This window comes from Condylostylus longicornis, unplaced genomic scaffold (assembly GCF_029603195.1).
Source record: "Condylostylus longicornis isolate FDR11 unplaced genomic scaffold, ASM2960319v2 ptg000049l, whole genome shotgun sequence".
Classification (NCBI taxonomy): Eukaryota; Metazoa; Arthropoda; class Insecta; order Diptera; family Dolichopodidae; genus Condylostylus; species Condylostylus longicornis.
The window spans coordinates 703,684-714,349 of NW_026578018.1; the positions used below are offsets into that span (position 1 = coordinate 703,684).

Genomic DNA, 10,666 nt, shown 5'->3' on the forward strand with positions numbered 1-10,666 from the left:
GTAAAACTATAAGAAGAATATCCTAATGATAATGATATTCATTAGAATTAAAATCATTTGTTAGAATGTAAAGAAAATAAAAAGGCGGCATGTATAGTAGTGATATATTTGTGTGAATAACCAATAACAAACAAATTTTTAAAAAATGTCTTACTGCACTTAAATTATCGACATCTTTAAACTTTAAATTCAATCCGTTTTATTTTTGAAGATACAAAGCTTCGGTGTAAACCATTATTGAATATATTTTGTATTGATACTGTAAAAATCTGCTGTTTTTTCTCTAAACACCCTCTTGTTAAATGAAATTTTCTCACATTCAAAAAAGCATTATCACAATAAATTTTCAGGTCGTAAGGAAGAGAAAAATTTTATAAATATTGCAATTTATTTCTTATATCATTCGCTCACCTTCATATAATTTTAGTATAAATGAACGTGCCTACATAACTTTCGCATACACTCCTTAAGAACATAAATTTATAATAGTATATAATATGTACACAATAAATATCCATAAATTTTAGAACAGCTGTTTTATACCATAAAAAAATATTCTCTTATTTATGTACATATAAGAATATAATAAATTATACTTGTATATAAACGATTATTTATTTAACAGTTCAAATCATGCAAAGTGTAATATATTATAAAATAACCTACCACACACACACGCACAACATAAGAAAAAAGCTTAGATGTTCTTCTTTTCTTTTTGTTAATGTTTTCATAAAATTTTTTCCTCGTTACATTATTGACGGTGCCTTGTGTGTTTAGATTGTCATACTAATTAGAAAATTGATTTTAGACATTTTCGTTTTTTTTTGTTCTATAATCTTACCTTGGTATATACCTTTTACTTAAGGTTTTTTTTCATGTTTTTATTATAAAAAAAACCAATACCTGACAAATCGTATTAAAAAAGCAACAATTTAAAAATATTACGGAAATTGAACGAAAATTAATGAAATCGTGCAAAAATATGTAATCAGTTTTTTTTTTCAATTATTGAATTAAAAGTTAATTTTAACGTTCTAATAATTTTAATTATTTTGTTAAATATTTTGTTACTTACTTAGTAATTAGTTATCACAAAATTGGTTTTTTATCAGCATGATGTCCAATATACGATTTTATACGCGATTTATGTATATTGGTAAGTATATATACTACTTAATGGCTTAAAGATTATAAGCCTGTTTTAAGGCAGCATTAACAAAATGAAAGATTGTTTTTATGAATTTAAAAAATATTATAATAGAGGTTTTTCATAGTACATGAAATTGATACATTTAAAAAAATTAAAGATAAAAATTCCCATTTATTATAATATTGCATACTTTTAGGAGAAAAAAAAATCCCGATATTTTGATATTATCACTTAAAAAAGCAATCGTCGGCAAACTTTTGTGGGTTATGGGCAAATGTGTACTATGTGAGTATGAGTATAGGCCAATCGAGTTTCCAACATTAACTATACTTGCAAGAAGAAATGACATTTTCAACTGACATTATTGATTGATTTGTTTTGACAAATAATAAATTTGTATAGAATTTCATGTACCTATAACTATTATCTATAGTTGATAAATTAAAAATATTTTTGGAAAAATTTTAATAGTCGCAATCGAAAATATTTTTTTTGTTGCGAGCAGAATGATGGGCCGCATGTTGCCCATTCGCTGACTTAAAGTATACGTGCATTTATAAAATGTGTAATTACATTTTCGAACTTTCTTCGGTTTCATAGAAAGTTAAAAAACTTTACATATATATATATAAAAGTTTGCTTACAGTTTCGGAATACCAAGTCGCCGATCGGAAAGAGTAAAAAAACAAATTGCGAAATAGAAACCGGTCGCAAATTTGAGAGAGAGATATCAGTGAGAATTTTTTTCTTGAGAAAAAGATTATTTATAAGCAATTGTGGCATGACTGTGTATAAAATTGCATTTTTCTATACTAAATACAATGTAGGCATTCTGCAAGTAAACGCGTGGATAAACGGGTACTAGGACGGAGGAAATTCAATTTTCTGCAATTTAAAAAAGAAGTGCTTCAAAATTTCTTAAAATCATATAAGCCCTAATTTAATTCATTTTCATTCAAAAAATTTTTTTTACATTATCACCCATTTTAATTTTGCCCTTCAAATAATTTACATTTACAGCAAATTTTGACCGCATAATAAATAAGTAATTTCCGTTTAATTTTCACAATTTTTAAATTAAATATTTTAAATTCATAAGTACCTACACTTATATATAAACTGTACTATAAATGTTGTTTCCTAATAAGACCTTAAATATATTAATAATTTTGTCTTATTTATTTCTGTAAGTTACAATTTACGCAAAATAAACAAAAAAAAACTTGAAAATTTTTTTCAATTCTTTGTTTTATATGAGAAAATCTCATCTATACAAAAAGTGTCTGCAATGTGGCTATAGTATGTGTATACTTTTACAATCTCTAAAACATGAAACAAAAAAATTATATTTAATATGAAGAAAAAAAAATATAAGCAATAAAAAAATTATGGATGGTTTTATAAAGAAATACATTTGCAATCATAAAACAAATTATATAAGATACCACATAGTGGGACGATCAAATTGTAAAATAATGATATGTAAGTATTGAACATGAACTACCGCTTTAGTTACCCTAAGCTGTAAAAATTAATAACCAGACCATAGGACGAGATTTTATTTTACATTAGCTGTTAATTTTTAATCATAGGTAATTGTCAAAAAAATTGTCAAATTTCGTCAACTGTCCATGTGGGCATAATAAGCGACAAAATTAAATAACATTAATACATGCCTGTAATAATTATCGGTACAGATTACGATAATTATGAATACTGATAAATGACATAGATAGGGTAAGTAGTAGAAGAAAAATTTCTCTTTAAATGATTATATAAGTTTACTAAAAGTAGGAAAATTAAGATGAAATACATGTGCTTCTTTTGACATTAATTGCTCTATAAAATTTAAATAACAAAGACTTCACATTTATTTTCAATATGAAAAAGCTTAAGTAAACTATCCAAAATAAATGCTGCTTACTACGCTTAAAGTACTTGAGCTTACATAAACTAATATAAAGAATTAAAATAAACCCATTCACTGAATTCGTTCAAACAACAAGGGGTCTCGGTAATTTGAACATAATTTCAATGTGAAATCGGATATTGAGTTATGAACACATATAGCTTAAGCTGACTCAAAATATAGCCATTACGACTTTATGGCTGCTATTTATTAATGCATGAAATTTTTTCTTTACATCACAAACGCAAACAAAATTTTTAATATTCGACTGCCGTTTCTTGTTCGAATTTAATTATTTTAAATTCAATTTCCATAGTAATTCAAAAATTACATTTGTAATATTTTCTTGCTTTTCTTTTTTGTTTTATAATACGGAAATTCGTGGAAATTATCGTTCAGTAGATCAACCGATTTTATTTTTTTTATTTTTTTATGAAAAATTAAGAAAAATTGCATTTAAATAGACGTGTGTGTGTGTGTTTGTGTGCGAAGCTCAAAGTATATTGATTTTTTCTGTGTGCAAAAGAAAAAACTGCAGCACATTAAAGTTAATTCAAACTTTGCGTGCGTGTACGCTTAAAATTTAAATAGAAATTGTTTTACACAATTTTTCAATTTTTTTTTTTCATTTTTTTTATATACTAGATATATAAAAATGGTAATTAGAAAGAGAAAGGAAAAATGTAATTAATTTTTTTTTTGTGCAATATTTGCAATTAAATTCATAGAAGAAAATCATATGTAAAACTCATAATGTATTCATACCATGCATGTAAGACTATAATTTATGCATTAGAATTAATATAAGTAACGGCATTTTGACCTACAATTCTATTGAACAAAAAAAAAAATTTGTAAAATTAAAATGTATGCCGATTATATTCTAATTTTAAAGAGTACGCAACGCACCATGAAATAATAGTCAGGATGGTATAGTACACAGTTCAATAGTGTTGGCATTTCTTTATTTAGAATTACTATGGCCGAAATCTAATTATCGGAGCAGAATGCAAGAGTTTGATCTTTAAAAATTTTTGGATATGGAATCGGAGTAAGGTAAAAAAGCTTAAAAACTTTACTTTTTAAATTACGAATGCTTAATTTTATTCAATTAGTATTGTTTTAGCTAATTTACCAGTTCTATTTCAAAGCAAATGCTTTAAAAAATAGACTAATCAACTAAATTTTTAAAGTTATTTGAATTTTATGTGATATTTTTTGGATTTTGGATCACATATAATAGCGGGATTTGATACATTTTCTTTTACAACATCACCATAAATGAAAATGTATCAAACTCATAATTATTGTAGTTGCGATCACACTGCAATATTACAGGCATCATTAATTGAATTTAGATAATTTTTCATCCTCTTAAAGTAGAAATACAAATTTATAGTATGTACTATATCAATTCTGCATTTTTATTTCTTTCCATAGATTAAATTTGAGTTTTTCACTACTTTTTTAGTTGTCGTTTTTCTATTTTAGCAAAGTTATAAAAGGTCAGCATAGTTTTTTATCGATTTTTCTTTATAATATTTAATTGTTTTATTAAGTTTTTTATGGGTTCATTACAAAACACATACTATACCTATAATATTGAAATTTTTTGAATGATTTTATGTTATGTTGCTTTTAATTGCTTAATAAAGTACTCAGACACAAATGATTTACACATTAAAAATTTTTAATTTCATCAGGGTATTGAGTAATTTACTGGTTTTCTATTGTTTAATTTTGGGAAAATTTTGAAACATGATGACCATATTTTGTATTTGGCAGCAAATAAATCGAAAATTTTATATGTTATTTTAAAAGTTATGTAAAATACAAATTTAATAAGTTTTTTTTTTTATTAAAATTGTCAAAAAAAGGTACATTTAACAAAACTCGTAAAATATTTCTTTTGGATTGTTAACAAAAAAATTTTCTGAATTTTATACAAGTATGAAGTTTTAATATTTAACTAAATTAGTAGATTAGCAGCACTATTTCAAAATTATACAGAAATTGGAATATCATTTTAGAAATTAATTTGTCTATAAATTTACAACTATGGCTATTATGACTTAAAATTGTCTACAATTTGGCTTTAAATTACAATAATGCACAGCATTCGTTTTTAATTGAACTGCATTCGTTTTTATAATTATTTTTCTTAACTCACACAATTACACCTTAAAATCAAGCATTATTTTAACGCCTCTTTATTTTTTTGCTTTATTTCAAAGAGAGCATAAATCGTTCATCCTGAAAGTATGCAGTCCTTGAAATACTTTCGTAAATGACTGAAAGTAATTTTAATAGGGTAGTAGGTATTCATAAATTGTTTTTAAAAGCAGTACTTTCACTAGTTGAAGTGAAAAGTGCTAAATTACAAACCATGGGTTTGACCCAACTTTATTTAATGTGTTGTTATAGTTTATGAGAAGGTTTATATATAATTTATAATTTAGTATTATTTATAATTATCGCTAGCATATGCCAAAATGTAAGCGTGGTTGAATAGAAACGACAAAACGAATATTGAAATTCTAATCACCACTTCAATTTAATGAAGAATTTTTAATTTTTTTAGCTAACAAAGTATTAATAAAATTCAAAATGATCAATTAAATGTCCTCATTAACTTATGAAATACGTAATACCGACAAAATATACTGTTTACTTTTTAGTTCTAAGATTTATAGTGATGAGCATTTTAAAAGTATGAAAACAATTTCAATAACAAAGTTTTCTGCCTATTATAGTACATGAAGTAAGTCCTTAATGCCATCAAATTTAAGTAACTCTCCACACAGTTATTACAAGCTTTTCCATTAAGTTGCACGTTTATTTTTTTACCTCTAATAGATCTACTTCATTGTCCAACTAAGATTGTAATGGTTTAATAAATAATTGAAAAAAAAAACGCCTTGCGGGTAGTTCATCGCATATAAACTAACAATGTGTAGTACATAAATTTATTTTTTCCTTAAGTATTTTGTTAACAATGAATATTTTAAATAATTCATAGTTATATCTAGACTCTACACATCTTATATTATGAAAAAAATCCATAATATAAAGAGTATGTATCTAATGTTTTCCGCATTTGTTAAATTTAAGTTTTAAAAAACAAAGCAACTCATATTACTAAGATTATAAATGTAAAGAAAACAAAAAATGACGTACATTCGACTACATATGACGTGCTCTTGATACAGTTAAAAAAGTAGAAATACTTGTAAATGTCTTAAAGTTTTGTTGAACTTGGCTTTTTCTTTTTTATATATATTTTTTTTAAATAAAAGACAAAAGAACACATTAAATTCAGTCGCATGTAAAAATAAATCAAAGAAATTTTTAAAAAGAAAACAATGAAGATGGTGTCCTTCCATCTAAACAACTTTATTATACGTGAATCATATTTCATATATTACGTATATGCATTTATAAAACCATTACACATTTTTTTATTTTCTTTGATCTTCTGAGGTAAAAAAAAAGTGAAAAACGCTAAAAGCTAAAAACTGTGTAACTGTGTATACGAGTATAAAATTGAAATATTCAGAATCGAAAATTTTTTAGTTTTTAGGTAAGAATTTTGGATTTTTATTAGAATATATATTTTTATAATAAAACAATGCATTGAAGAGTTGCTGCTTAATTGTAATAAATATAGAACCATTATTAGAGCTTTTGTTTATAAATTTAAAATAGAGAGGTTTTAAGTAAGTATTCTTTTGATATCATTTGTTTCCAAATTGTAGCAGTTTCTATTTCATAACACTTAAACCTTACTTACTCAATTTACGATTTTTGATATTCCCTGCAATTAATGGGAAGCTTTATAAGATAACTATATGGAAAACGGATAATATCGTATAATAAAAAACATATTTTTTCTAAATTTTATTCAATATATAAATTAATTTAAATTAAAATAATATTTAAATTTTAAAAGGATTTAGAATATAATGGCTATAGCTGCTACTTTTGGCAGACTTTTTTTAATACCATTGGTGTTATATCTCAAGCAGTACAAAAACGCGAGCTTGCATGATATTGAATGATTTTATGTACGTAAGTCATAGCAGAATTTTATTCATAGAATGAAAATCATCGCATCGTTTTTGGATTAATATAAAGATTTCTACTAACTACTAGCATGCAAATTGTTATAAACAGTGAATTGGATGTGATCTAAACTGTAATGTTTCTTGTACCCTAGCCTTACTAAGTAGACGGTAATTTTTCTTATTGATTTAAATTTAATAATGCAGAACTGAATCACTAACGCGACACGAAGGACAACTTCTAAAATCTGTTGTGCTACTTAAATGATTTTCGAAAAGATACTACATTTACAAATTCAAAAATAACAATTAAAATATTTAAGGGACTCAATTTATTTTATTATCTATTGTAATACTAATTGGTTACTGTTTCCATTCTATATTTAAATTATAGAACTCGATTCTGTTCTCAAACTATTGAATATTGCAATTTAAAAATCACATAGAAAAACTTTTGATCCAATAATTTGAAAAACTATATTCTAATTTCTGACTCTTAATTGAAATACGAGTATGTACATGGATATGCTTAACTAGTCCTCTTTCTCTTGAATATAAAATTGCTGCACAAATTACAATTTCCGGTCTAAAAATCACACCTTCTATATAATTCTATTTCATGAACAATTTAAAAATTCTAAATACTATGAAAATTCTATATAGTTGTCACGATAATTTCTCACCTTTTCCTGTAATATTGTGATGATAATTTACAAAGTTTTTCAAATTAAATAAATTATCTCTATAAAATCATTGAAATATTTAAAAATTTATGCAAATTATGTGCATAATATTTGTATATATGTAGGTACTTGGTTTTATAACAGAAATTCTCATATATTTTTAAAAAAATAACCGTTAATTAACAAATTTGTTTTACCGCATAAATTAATTATAAAAATACAAAAAAAAATTTTATAGAGAACAAATTTTTACCTGCAAAAACCATTAAGAATAGAAATTAACCCTTTGTTTTTATACTACCATGTATACATAAAAAAAAAATTTCTCTATAAAATTCTCAGAATTTAGAATTCGATTAAATAAAATTTTAAATATTCATGAATATTGGTGCTACTCATATTTTATAGATATACGAAATACTCACATATTTACTTTAACATTTATTTGTACACATGCATGTATGTGTTAATGTTATATATACATACCATATTTCTTTAATAAAACAATAGAACTTAAATTTAAAATTTAAAAATGTATATACTTATATACATATAAGCATGTACTTTTGCAGCTATAGATATTAAAACCAAGGTAAATGAGAAAAAAAACTAACTAACGAAAGAAGGTAGTTAAATAACAAAAAAAAATGCACAAATAAAAAACACAACACAAAACTAAAACATTCGAAGGTTAAACAAAGAAAACAAAAGCTTAATACACAAAGCTTTATGTAAAAACATATAGAACGAATATAATACATACACATATATGTATGTATATATTCGAACACACATTCATGTATAAATAAATATTATAAAGAAAAAAAAAATATTTCAAATACGTCATTTCAAAACGAATCTACACATGTTTTTATATTTTATCTCTACACTTGGATTAATATTTTCCATATGGTTAGATTTACAGTAGAGTTCGAAAACAAGACAACTAAATTTGCTTTATTCGTCATACTAAAAGAAAAATTTCTAATGGATATTGACATCATTTTGTATAGAATGATCTCTTTTGTCCAAGAAATAGTTATTTTCTTTATATTATAAATATAATAAGACTATGCTTATGTGACTAGAATTGGAACTGGGTCGGGTGGGTAAATATAAGTAGTTCGTTCGAGAATATTAGAAATGGAGCTAACAATTAAAAGCAATCACCTTTTAAAGTATCTGCTAAAAATAATCAAGAATTATTAAAAGAATTGCAACTTTGCGCCCGAACAAAAAATAGTTTGACAAAAAAAATGCATATATGAAAGCACTCAGCTGATGGAATATATGCAATTAATATCACAGAGATTATTACCGCAAGGTCAAAAGAAGAATCACAAATCATATTGAACCGTATTTATATATTATTGAATATAATATCAATGATTATGCAATCAGTTCGCCCTTTGGGAACAAAAATGACTCAAGCAACAGAAATTGCAAAGTGTTGAGAAATACACTTAAATTCAAAATTAAATACAGACAATAGTCCGACAGCACATTCAATCACAATCGTTTTTGTCCATATCCGGGCCTTCGATACTTTCGTGTATCTATACTCAAACAAAATGAAAAAGGCAAGGAGGAGCTGTTAATGCCAACCACTGTCGCGAAGCAAAAAAACATCGTCTTTCATACTTTTTCCAATTGCAATATTTAAAATATTTTAAAATAACAGTAGAGCTAGAGAATATAAACAATGGAATGGGATCGAAAGAATTTTCTAGAGTTTAATCTACAAGAAGTGATTTAATGTTATTTTAAATTTTAAACAGTTTAAATTTTGACCCCAAAAAGGAACCCATGATTTGGGTATACATCCAAAAGTCTTTTCTTTTGGATCAACTCGTGGTCACGTTACACTTATCGTAAATTTTGTCACTATTATATTTTCCAATTTAAGATTCGACTGTTTATTCATATTATAACCTGTTTTTTTTAATAAATATAATAAATATACATAAATACACTAATATAGTTAATTAGAAATGTGAATATAGAATATTACCTACATATTATGAATATATATATTAGTGCAAATTAATAATAATAATAATAAAATGGGAATATTATAACAAAATATAACATAAATTTCTTCTTACCTTTTAGTAAAATTAAAGAATAACAAAAATATTTGTCTTCTTTAATATTTATGGTTTGTATGTATTGTGTAAATATATGCAAGTATGTATGTATATAGGAATATCCAAAAACGAAAATTATCCAAAATAAGTTTGTGTATATTTATCCAAAAGAAATGATTATTTCATATAATATTCATCAAACAAAAACTTTTTCTGCTTTAATATTCGTTGAAATCTCTTCTGGCTTTATTTTTATATAAATAAGTCTACAATATACCAGTAATAATCCAAAAATAGGTTATCCATTCAAAAAACCGAAAAAAATAATGTAGGTAAGTAAATAATAAAAAATATTAAACTATATATATGTTTATGTACACTTAAATTTAAGAGTATATAGGTTATTTATGTTTGTATGCATATGTTTATTTATTTATTTCAAAATTTGTTAAACTGCAAATTTATATTAACACTAATCCACATATATTATGCAGTGCACATTTATTAAATGTACTTAAATTAATTACAAATATTTTTTTTTATTTTTCAATTAATAAAATTTTTTAAATTTTATAATTTTTTATTCTTTTACAAAATCACTGTTGAAATTTTTAGGTTCAATGGATCCTAAAACTATGCAATTATTATAATTTCTTTATTGACCACTTATAGGTTCCTTGTTACCTGTTATTTATCATTTAATTTATTATAATTTAATTATTATTTATTTTATTTAATTTTCATAATAATGTTAATTCAAGAGATGAAATTTT

At 24.3% G+C, this 10,666-nt stretch overlaps 1 protein-coding gene across 1 annotated transcript in view; it reads right to left on the reverse strand.

Annotated features, from left to right (window-relative positions):
- LOC129611282 (tubulin-specific chaperone cofactor E-like protein) overlaps nt 1–10,378 on the reverse strand; it is a 48,836-nt gene extending 38,458 nt beyond the window's left edge. The window contains exon 1 of the mRNA XM_055524345.1: nt 9,912–10,378. The gene's annotated coding sequence lies outside the window, so the exon portion shown is untranslated. The remainder of the gene's footprint in view (nt 1–9,911) is intronic.
- Between the last annotated feature and the right edge of the window lie 288 nt (nt 10,379–10,666).